Source organism: Rhipicephalus microplus, unplaced genomic scaffold (assembly GCF_043290135.1).
Source record: "Rhipicephalus microplus isolate Deutch F79 unplaced genomic scaffold, USDA_Rmic scaffold_332, whole genome shotgun sequence".
NCBI lineage: Eukaryota > Metazoa > Arthropoda > Arachnida > Ixodida > Ixodidae > Rhipicephalus > Rhipicephalus microplus.
In genome coordinates, this window is record NW_027464900.1 from 48,286 (window position 1) to 60,000 (window position 11,715).

Genomic DNA, 11,715 nt, shown 5'->3' on the forward strand with positions numbered 1-11,715 from the left:
CGACCCTCAGACAGACGAAGCCAAGGGAAGACCCAAGGCCGCAATGTGCGTTCAAAGAATCAGTGCTCAGTGTGTCCTGCAATTCACACCAAGTCTCGCAGCTGGCTGCGTTCTTCATCGACCCGAGAACCGAGTGATCCACCGCTTAGAGTCGTGAAAAAGTGTTTGTTCAATTCCGTACAGTCAAAACCAAACGTTTCTGGCACTCGGCCAAACAGTGGCCAAGAAGGGCGCTTTTCAGCGCACGCTTGGACTCCAAAACTCTGCCGCGCCTTTTTCGGCTGCCGCAAATCGAGCAAACGGTGTGTTTCGGACGGCGTTTCGCTTTCGCTACTTGCGAGTGCTTTCGTGGTCCACCCCTCTATAAATACTCGGGAGGCGTCGAAGCCGGTTCTCCAAGCCGGACCCGTAGGTATCGTTGTGTGCTCGCTCTCATTGGCCCGCCTAACCAGAAAATGCCTGCGGTACACCCATTTGGATAAGAGTGCACGCAGATGCGGGCCTCGACGGCTACACATTTCCTCGGGCGGCCGCCTCCCGGCCTCCGTGGAGCGCGGGATGCACGGTCCCATCGACAAGCCTCTCCCGTTTTTACCGTGGCGTCGCGGTTCACCACGGCAGGCGGGTCGGTCTCCTCCGCATAAAAAGGGGGACCCCCGCTTTTTGTTCCACGAAATCGCACAAGCTTTTTTCGCATCCACGGTTTGCCACCGCACACCAAAATGCCGATCCGGCTGCCTACTTTAGCCAACAGGTGGAGCCAGGCGCGCCGTACTTGCGCGGCACTTCCCACGTCCACCGAAGTCGGTGCCAAGGACCACTTTCGGCGCCGGAGCCGCGTACGAGCCTACTCGAGGCGGAAGAACGAAGCCAGCAAGGGCCTGGCCGCAAGTGCGTTCAATTGTCGGGACGTCCAAGTCCCTCGTTCTTCCGTGCTTCCTCTTTCGGCAAGTCGTTGCGGCACCTTCCCAAAGCGCGCAGACCCGCTAATCGCGACGAGCGCGACGTGGCCGTGCCGCCTTTCCCTCGGCAGCAAGCAAAACGCCTGGCAACGTCGACGCTCCCCTAACCGCGATCTCGCACCGTGTTTCGTGTGGCGAATTCAAAAGCCGGCCGGCGCTGCTGCAACCATTACGGTCGGTACGCATACGCCGCGGAGGGCGGGACGGTCATCGGAGCGTGCGGTTCCTCCATCGAGTACTGCGCACCTCGGCCGTCGCATCGCCGTGCCATGACCGGCCGCGCGTCAACGCGAACCGGTGCCAGCGAGATCCCTCGCCTGCAAGAACCGACCGGCAGCCTCCGTCACCCGAGGACGCGGAGGCGCTTGCCGCGGACGGCGGGACGGTATGCACTGGTGCACAGCGGACCCGTCACATCGCCAGTTCCTTGACCGACCGCCGACGCTTGTGCCGTTCCTCTCGTACTTGGCAGTCGCCGCGCGATTGTCGGGTCTCGTTCTTGCACGCTCGAACGGTCGGGAGGGCACTCGGCTGGCGTTTCGGGAACGCGCAGCCTCGCCTTCTACCGACGTAACCACGACTCGCCGTTCGCGCTCCGCCGCTCCTGTTTACAGTACTAGGCGGTCCCGCAGCGGTCGGGTCGCGCATTTCGAGCGCTTCGAGCCACGGTGCTGTGGCGGGTCGAAAGCCGACCTATGAGTGCGTTGCGCCGTTTGTACCCGCGTCCGCCACCTGGCCGACCGTCCAAGGTCGCGGTGTTGGCGTCCGCTGGGCGCAACAATTTGTCACGGGGTGCCGCTCCACATTCAGGCAGCCCCGTGGGGAAAAGCCGACCCCGCGTCCAAACGGGGTCAGCGGCAGAAAGTGTCGGGCGCAGACGCAGCTGAGGCGCTCACCCTTCACAATCCGTTAATGATCCTTCCGCAGGTTCACCTACGGAAACCTTGTTACGACTTTTACTTCCTCTAAATGATCAAGTTTGGTCATCTTTCCAACAGACCGGCGCAACCGAAAGGCCGCGCCGGACATCGGTCCGAAGACCTCACTAAATCATTCAATCGGTAGTAGCGACGGGCGGTGTGTACAAAGGGCAGGGACGTAATCAACGCGAGCTTATGACTCGCGCTTACTGGGAATTCCTCGTTCAAGGGGAACAATTGCAAGCCCCTATCCCAATCACGAAAGAAGTTCCACGGGTTACCCAGTCTTTTCAGACAGGGATAAAGACACGCTGCTTCCTTCAGTGTAGCGCGCGTGCGGCCCCGGACATCTAAGGGCATCACAGACCTGTTATTGCTCTGTTTCGTGCGGCTAGGAGCCGCTTGTCCCTCTAAGAAGGTTGTAAGGTGCTGGGAACCCCGCACCTATTTAATAGGCTAGAGTCTCGTTCGTTATCGGAATTAACCAGACAAATCGCTCCACCAACTAAGAACGGCCATGCACCACCATCCACCGAATCAAGAAAGAGCTCTCAATCTGTCAATCCTCCCAGTGTCCGGGCCGGGTAAGTTTTCCCGTGTTGAGTCAAATTAAGCCGCAGGCTCCACTCCTGGTGGTGCCCTTCCGTCAATTCCTTTAAGTTTCAGCTTTGCAACCATACTTCCCCCGGAACCCAAATACTTTGGTTTCCCGGAAGCTGCCCGCCGAGTCATTTGAGTAACTCAGGCGGATCGCTGGTTGGCATCGTTTATGGTCAGAACTAGGGCGGTATCTGATCGCCTTCGAACCTCCGACTTTCGTTCTTGATCAATGAAAACATTCTTGGCAAATGCTTTCGCAGTAGTTCGTCTTGCGACGGTCCAAGAATTTCACCTCTAGCGCCGCAATACGAATGCCCCCGTCCGTCCCTCTTAATCATTACCTCGTATTCCAAAAACCAACAGAACAGAAACGAGGTCTTGTTCTATTAATCCATGCAAGTTTATTCAGGCGACTCGCCTGCGTTGAGCACTCTAATTTTTTCAAAGTAAAAGCACCGGCCATCTCGAGGCACACAATGAAGTGCACCAAGAAAGAACCGGCATGATGTTCAGTCCGAGCCGTCGCATCGGGTAGATGCACTACTCGTCTGGAACTGAGATCCAACTACGAGCTTTTTAACCGCAGCAGCTTTAGTATACGCTATTGGAGCTGGAATTACCGCGGCTGCTGGCACCAGACTTGCCCTCCAATTGATCCTCGTTAAAGGATTTAGAGTGTACTCATTTCAATTACGGGGCCTCAAAAGAGTCCCGTATTGTTATTTTTCGTCACTACCTCCCCGTGCCGGGAGTGGGTAATTTGCGCGCCTGCTGCCTTCCTTGGATGTGGTAGCCGTTTCTCAGGCTCCCTCTCCGGAATCGAACCCTGATTCTCCGTTACCCGTAACAACCATGGTAAGCAAGTAACCTACCATCGAAAGTTGATAAGGCAGACACTTGAAAGAAACGTCGCCGGCTCGTGGCCATGCGATCAGCACAAAGTTATCCAGAGTCACCACACAATACGGGCCGAAACCCGATCGATCTTGGTCTAATAAAAGCACCCGTTACCCAAAGGGCTCCAGGCTCACTGCATGTATTAGCTCTAGAATTGCCACAGTTATCCAAGTAGGAAGAAACGATCTAAGGAACCATAACTGATTTAATGAGCCATTCGCGGTTTCGCCTTATTTCGGCATGTACTTAGACATGCATGGCTTAATCTTTGAGACAAGCATATGATTACTGGCAGGATCAACCAGGTAATCGTTCGACTGCGCGTCCGTCCTCGCCTTCGGCGGGCCGGACGCAGTCTGTGTGCGGCGGAGGCCACCTTCAGGCGCCCCAACACGCTTATTTTGCACTCCGAGATGACGGCGTTCGAGCTCGCTACGGCACAACCTTCCCGAAAGACGAGTGGGAGCCGTGCGGCAAGAAGCACGTTCATGCTCGCTCTTTTTCGTTGCATCGACTCGGTCGCGCCGTGCGGGTTGCCCAAGCCCGCTGCACTGTCGGTGGACCGGCCGGAACTAGCAACGGAGCCGAGACTGCAAAGCCGCCAGACGACGGGTCACGCCCGCGTCTTCGGCGCTTTCGCATCTGAATCGCCCGAGGACGACACGGAACACACCTCGATATCGTGGTAAAACGGCACCGTCCGACAACCAGCCCCTAACGCATCAAGCGGATGAGGCTGCAGACGACTGCCGTGGATTCCCCTGGAGCAGACCCGAGGACACGCTTGACGAGGCCGAAGCCCGCCGCATATCAGACACCCGGTCGCTTTCGCGTACGCCGCTCACGAGAACCCCCACATAATAGCAGCGATAAGTACCCAGACCTCCTTGGGCACTAATACGAGCGTACTCGAGAAAATTTCACCGCGGGTGTGCCCCGAAACGTGTGGCACGTTGAGCGTGCCACAAGTCTACGTCGCTCTCAAACCCGCCGAGGTCGTAGAATTTGCGACCCTACTCACGAAATTCCCACCGAGGATACGGCCGCAAACGTACCGCACCTTGGGTAGGCCACGAGTTTGTGCAACACTACGCTGACGGCACAGCACCGAGGTCGTGCGCGCACGCACGGGAAAATTCCGCCGCGGTTTCTGCCGAAAACGTGAGGCACCACGACTCTCCGCAAGTTCGCGTCGACTGCGAAAGACCGAAGTCGTGAACGACGTGTCCGCTACTCGCCGCCGACACGCTGGACACCAAACGTACAACGACTCGACGGCGTCGTAGAGGCCCACGACGCGGTTTTCCTTAACGACGTCTCGGCGTGGCACCGACAGGTTAGAACGGCCGACCAACGTTCCCTGTCCGCCGTTCGGCTCAGTCGAAGGGCTCGGCGACTTCGGCAACGCTGCGAAGCCGCACGGTGACGCACGCCATGTCCCCATTTTTTTTTTTCTTTCTGCGTCTGCCGGGGTGCCCCTATAATAGCAGCGATAAGCACCCAGACCGCCGTGGGTCGCTCGCCCCGGCTGACGTGGTTTTTCGTACTCCTGCGGCGGTCGCCGTCAAGCACGTCCAAATACGCTACTTTCGTGGGCGCATTCACGCTCTTTCGCTTCGCCGGAGTGCCAGCACTCACTCTGCCAAAAACGGCGAACATCCGAGCGGCGGTTCCCACTTTTGCGTCGGCGTCGCAAACCCCGCCCCGGCAGACGAGGTTTGCCGTACTCGTGCGACGGTGGCCGGCGGGCACGTCGAAAGACGCCGATATCGTGCGCGAATTGGCGCACCTTGGCTTCACCGGAGTGCCGCCACTGACTCCTCCAAAAACGGCGAAGATCCGAGCGGCGCTTCCCACTTTCGCATCGGCGTCCCGAACTCCGCCCCGGCTGACGCGGTTTACCGTACTCGTGCGACGGTCGCCGGCGAGCACGTGGAAAGACGCCGATATCGTGCCCGAATCGGCTCCGTTCGGCTTCGCCGGAGTGCCAGCACTGGCTCGGCGAAAGACGACGAACATCCGAGCGACGGTTCTCACTATTGCGTACGCGTCGCAAACCCCGCCCCGGCAGACGCACTTTGCCGTACTCGTGCGACGGTCGCCGGCGAGCACGTAGAAAGACGCCGATATCGTGCCGGAATCGGCCCCGTTTGGCTTCGCCGGAGTGCCAGCACTCACTCGGCCACAAACGGCGAACATCCGAGCGGCGGTTCCCACTTAGCCGTCGGCGTCCCGAACTCCGCCCCGGCAGACGCGGTTGCCGAGCTCGTGCGACTAGCGACCGCGAAGCCGTCTCGCGACGCCGCTTTCGTGCGCGGCTCCCACTGCGACCTGGGTCACCCGAGGTCGACGAGCAAAAAAGAATGTCGAAAAAAAATTTTTTTTTTTTTGCGTCTGCCGGGGTGCCCCTATAATAGCAGCGATAAGCACCCAGACCGCCATGGGTCGCTCGCCCCGGCTGACGTGGTTTTTCGTTTTCCTGCGGTGGTCGTCGTCAAGCACGTCCAAACACGCCACTTTCGTGGGCGCATTCGCGCTCTTTCGCTTCGCCGGAGTGCCAGCACTCACTCTGCCAAAAACGGCGAACATCCTAGTGGCGGTTCCCACTTTTGCGTCGGCGTCGCCAACCCCGCCCCGGCATACGCGGTTTGCCGTACTCGTGCGGCGGTGGCCGGCGGGCACGTCGAAAGACACCGATATCGTGCGCGAGTCGATGCTTCTTGGTCTCGCAGGAGGGCCGCCACTCACTCCTGCAAAAACGGCGAAGATCCGAGCGGCGCTTCCCACTTTTTCGTCGGCATCGCAAACCTCGCCCCGGCAGACGCGCTTTGCCGTACTCGTGCGACGGTCGCCGGCGAGCACGTCGAAATACGCCGATATCGTGCCCGAATCGGCCCCGTTTCGCTTCGCCGGAGTGCCAGCACTCACTCGGCCAAAAACGGCGAACATCCGAGCAGCGGTACCCACTTAGCCGTCGGCATCCCGAACTCCGCGCCGGCTGACGCGGTTGCCGAGCTCGTGCGACTAGCGACCGCGAACGCGTCTCGCGACGCCGCTTTCGTGCGCGGCTCCCATTGCGACCTGGGTTACCCGAGCTCGACCAGCAAAAAAGAAGGTCGAAAAAAAATTTTTTTTTTCTGCGTCTGCCGGGGTGCCCCTATAATAGCAGCGATAAGCACCCAGACCGCCGTGGGTCGCTCGCCCCGGCTGACGTGGTTTTTCGTACTCCTGCAGCGGTCGCCGTCAAGCACGTCCAAATACGCCACTTTCGTGGGCGCTTTCGCGCTCTTTCGCGTCGCCGGTGTGCCAGCACTCACTCTGCCAAAAACGGCCAACATCCGAGCGGCGGTTCCCACTTTTGCGTCGGCGTCGTAAACCCCGCCCCGGCAGACGCGGTTTGCCCTACTCGTGCGACGGTCGCCGGCGAGCGCGTCGAAAGACGCCGATATCGTGCGCTAATTGGCGCTCCTTGGCTTCTCCGGAGTGCCGCCACTCACTCCTCCAAAAACGGCGAAGATCCGAGCGGCGTTCTCCACTTTCGCATCGGCGTCCCGAACTCCGCCCGGGCTGACGCGGTTTACCGTACTCGTGCGACGGTCGCCGCCGGGCACGTCGAAAGACGCCGATATCGTGCCGTAATCGGCCCCGTTTGGCTTCGCCCGAGTGCCAGCACTCACTCGGCCAAAAACGGCGAACATCCGAGCAGCGTTTCCCACTTTCGCATCGGCGTCCCGAAGCCCGCCCCGGCAGACGCGGTTTGCCCTACTCGAGCGACGGTCGCCGGCGATCACGTCGAAAGGCGCCGAATTCGTGCACGAATCGATGCTTCTTGGTCTCGCAGGAGGGCCGCCACTCACTCCTGCAAAAACGGCGAAGATCCGAGTTGCGCTTCCCACTTTTTCGTCGGCGTCCCGAACTACGCCCCGGCTGACGCGGTTTACCGTACTCGTGCGACGGTCGCCGGCGGGCACTTCAAAATACGCCGATTTCGTGGGCGCATTCACGCTGTTTCGCTTCCCCGGAGTGCCAACACTCACTCTGCCGAAAGCGGCGATCATCCGAGCGGCGGTTCCCACTTTTGCGTCGGCTTCGCAAACGGCGCCCCGGCAGACGCGCTCGTGCGACGTACTCGTGCGACGGTCGCCGGCGAGCACGTCGAAAGACGCCGATATCGTGCTCGAATCGACCCCGTTTCGCTTCGCCGGAGTGCTGCCAGTCACGGCGCAGAAAACGGCGAACAAGTGTTTTTTTTTTTTTTCCTAGAATTTGTGTTATAGAAGGCACATTTGATATCGGACGATAATTTTCAACTTTATCACGCGCACCGATTTTCGTGTAGAGGTTTGCAAGTTTATGGGAATTTCTCCACTTGGAATAATGCGATTTAGTAGTACTACGAGAACTTCATGGATGTACTCAAGGGTACGGGGCAAGTCAGTTACGTCAACACCTGCAGATTTTTTACACTTCAAACTGAAAATTGTTGGTTGTGAGTCCTCGTGTGATATTAAAGGCCGATTCGCTAACACATAGAACAAAGAAAGAAAGGAAGAAAAAACGCCCGCGCTCGCTCAAGAAACCTGGGTTCGCAACAAGTGGCAACAACAAGCAACCGAGCGAGTGCGCCAAAACCCGTGGCGGCCGAACAAACGCGAAGTCCCAACCGCGTCAGCCGGGGCGGCACGGGACAGGAAAAATCACTTCAGCCGGGGCGGCGGGGCACCGAATAAACCTCGTCACCTCGTCGCAGGATAAAAGAGGAAACAAAAAGTCTAAACAGCGTCTGCTGGAGCGAATGCGTAATAAAACAACAACAACAACAAAAAAAAACACCCGCGCTCAAGAAGTCTGCAATCCTCACAAAAGGCGACTGTGACCGAGCAGCGTCAGCCGGGGCCGTGCGGAAACGGAAAAACCGCGACTACCGGGGCGTCGAGGCACCGAAAAATCCACTTCAGCCGCGGCGAAAAAAAAAACAAAAAGAAAGACGGAGGGGGGGGGGGAACCACGTCTGCCGGGGCGAAGGAAAAAAAAAACGCGTCTGCCGGGGCGAGCCCGGGTGCGGCACCACCGGGAAAACTGTGGCAAACAGACATGGCGATCGAGTGAGTGGGCCGCCAGCCAGGCTCAGCCAAAAAGTGCAAAGTCCGAACTGCGTCAGCCGGGGCGGCGCAAAAAACCGCGTCTGCCGGGGCGGCACGAAACCGCGTCAGCCGGGGCGGGGCGAAAACTGCGTCAGCCGGGGCGAAAGAAAAAAAAAACGCGTCTGCCGGGGCAAGCCCGGGTGCGGCACCACCGGGAAAACTGTGGCAAACAGACATGGCGATCGAGTGAGTGGGCCGCCAGCCAGGCACAGCCGAAAAGTGCAAAGTCCGAACCGTGTCAGCCGGGGCGACGCAAAAACCGCGTCAGCCGGGGCGGCGCGAAAACCGCGTCAGCCGGGGCGGCACGAAACCGCGTCAGCCGGGGCGGCGCGAAAACTGCGTCAGCCGGGGCGGCGCGAAAACCTCGTCAGCCGGGGCGAGCGAAAAGGGGGGGGGGGGAACCACGTCTGCCGGGGCGAAAGAAAAAAAAACGCGTCTGCCGGGGCGAGCCCGGGTGCGGCACCACCGGGAAGACTGTGGCAAACAGACATGGCGATCGAGTGAGTGGGCCGCCAGCCAGGCTCAGCCCAAAAAGTGCTAAGTCCGAACTGCGTCAGCCGGGGCGGCGCGAAAACCGCGTCTGCCGGGGCGGCACGAAACCGCGTCAGCCGGGGCGGCGCGAAAACTGCGTCAGCCGGGGCGAGCCCGGGTGCGGCACCACCGGGAAAACTGTGGCAAACAGACATGGCGATCGAGTGAGTGGGCCGCCAGCCAGGCACAGCCGAAAAGTGCTAAGTCCGAACTGCGTCAGCCGGGGCGGCAAAAACCGCGTCAGCCGGGGCGGCGCAAAAAACCGCGTCTGCCGGGGCGGCACGAAACCGCGTCAGCCGGGGCGGCGCGAAAACTGCGTCAGCCGGGGCGAAAGAAAAAAAAAACGCGTCTGCCGGGGCGAGCCCGGGTGCGGCACCACCGGGAAAACTGTGGCAAACAGACATGGCGATCGAGTGAGTGGGCCGCCAGCCAGGCACAGCCGAAAAGTGCTAAGTCCGAACTGCGTCTGCCGGGGCGGCACGAAACCGCGTCAGCCGGGGCGGCGCGAAAACCGCGTCTGCCGGGGCGGCACGAAACCGCGTCAGCCGGGGCGGCGCGAAAACTGCGTCAGCCGGGGCGAGCCCGGGTGCGGCACCACCGGGAAAACTGTGGCAAACAGACATGGCGATTGAGTGAGTGGGCCGCCAGCCAGGCACAGCCGAAAAGTGCTAAGTCCGAACTGCGTCTGCCGGGGCGGCACGAAACCGCGTCAGCCGGGGCGGCGCGAAAACCGCGTCTGCCGGGGCGGCACGAAACCGCGTCAGCCGGGGCGGCGCGAAAACTGCGTCAGCCGGGGCGAGCCCGGGTGCGGCACCACCGGGAAAACTGTGGCAAACAGACATGGCGATCGAGTGAGTGGGCCGCCAGCCAGGCACAGCCGAAAAGTGCAAAGTCCGAACCGTGTCAGCCGGGGCGACGCAAAAACCGCGTCAGCCGGGGCGGCGCGAAAACCGCGTCAGCCGGGGCGGCACGAAACCGCGTCAGCCGGGGCGGCGCGAAAACTGCGTCAGCCGGGGCGGCGCGAAAACCTCGTCAGCCGGGGCGAGCGAAAAGGGGGGGGGGAACCACGTCTGCCGGGGCGAAAGAAAAAAAAACGCGTCTGCCGGGGCGAGCCCGGGTGCGGCACCACCGGGAAGACTGTGGCAAACAGACATGGCGATCGAGTGAGTGGGCCGCCAGCCAGGCTCAGCCCAAAAAGTGCTAAGTCCGAACTGCGTCAGCCGGGGCGGCGCGAAAACCGCGTCTGCCGGGGCGGCACGAAACCGCGTCAGCCGGGGCGGCGCGAAAACTGCGTCAGCCGGGGCGAGCCCGGGTGCGGCACCACCGGGAAAACTGTGGCAAACAGACATGGCGATCGAGTGAGTGGGCCGCCAGCCAGGCACAGCCGAAAAGTGCTAAGTCCGAACTGCGTCAGCCGGGGCGGCAAAAACCGCGTCAGCCGGGGCGGCGCAAAAAACCGCGTCTGCCGGGGCGGCACGAAACCGCGTCAGCCGGGGCGGCGCGAAAACTGCGTCAGCCGGGGCGAAAGAAAAAAAAAAACGCGTCTGCCGGGGCGAGCCCGGGTGCGGCACCACCGGGAAAACTGTGGCAAACAGACATGGCGATCGAGTGAGTGGGCCGCCAGCCAGGCACAGCCGAAAAGTGCTAAGTCCGAACTGCGTCTGCCGGGGCGGCACGAAACCGCGTCAGCCGGGGCGGCGCGAAAACCGCGTCTGCCGGGGCGGCACGAAACCGCGTCAGCCGGGGCGGCGCGAAAACTGCGTCAGCCGGGGCGAGCCCGGGTGCGGCACCACCGGGAAAACTGTGGCAAACAGACATGGCGATTGAGTGAGTGGGCCGCCAGCCAGGCACAGCCGAAAAGTGCTAAGTCCGAACTGCGTCTGCCGGGGCGGCACGAAACCGCGTCAGCCGGGGCGGCGCGAAAACCGCGTCTGCCGGGGCGGCACGAAACCGCGTCAGCCGGGGCGGCGCGAAAACTGCGTCAGCCGGGGCGAGCCCGGGTGCGGCACCACCGGGAAAACTGTGGCAAACAGACATGGCGATCGAGTGAGTGGGCCGCCAGCCAGGCACAGCCGAAAAGTGCTAAGTCCGAACTGCGTCAGCCGGGGCGGCAAAAACCGCGTCAGCCGGGGCGGCGCAAAAACCGCGTCTGCCGGGGCGAAATCAAAAAAAAAAACAAAGAAAAAAGCCCGCGCTTAATCAAAAGAAAACAAAGAAAAAAGCTTGCGCTTAATCAAAAGAAAACAAACAAAAAAAGTTCGCGCTTAAGCCTGGCGGTGGAACCACCGGGGCAAACAGACCTGGCGATCGAGTGAGTGGGCCGCCAGCCGGGGTGAGCCAAAAAGTGCAAAGTCCGAACCGCGTCAGCCGGGGCGACGCAAAAACCGCGTCAGCCGGGGCGGCGCGAAAACCGCGTCAGCCGGGGCGGCGCGAAAACCGCGTCAGCCGGGGCGGCGCAAAAACTGCGTCAGCCGGGGCGGCACGGAAAAACGAAAACCGCGTCAGCCGGGGCGGCACGGAAAAACGAAAACCGCGTCAGCCGGGGCGACATCAAAATGAGGAAAAAAAAAAAAAACTGCCTTAGGACACCTGCGTACACTTTCATGCGTTTGGGCATATCTCTCTGTAACACGCGCGCCCCTCGTTACGCGCGGCACTCTG

The 11,715-nt window shown here is 60.8% G+C and overlaps 2 non-coding genes across 2 annotated transcripts; both read right to left on the reverse strand.

Annotated features, from left to right (window-relative positions):
• On the reverse strand, nucleotides 1-153 carry LOC142793801 (5.8S ribosomal RNA). The gene has a single exon (XR_012891830.1). It is a non-coding gene; the product is annotated as a 5.8S ribosomal RNA (ribosomal RNA).
• A 1,719-nt stretch (nucleotides 154-1,872) lies between these two features.
• LOC142793794 (small subunit ribosomal RNA) lies at nucleotides 1,873-3,687 on the reverse strand. Its single transcript, XR_012891826.1, has one exon. It is a non-coding gene; the product is annotated as a small subunit ribosomal RNA (ribosomal RNA).
• Between the last annotated feature and the right edge of the window lie 8,028 nt (nucleotides 3,688-11,715).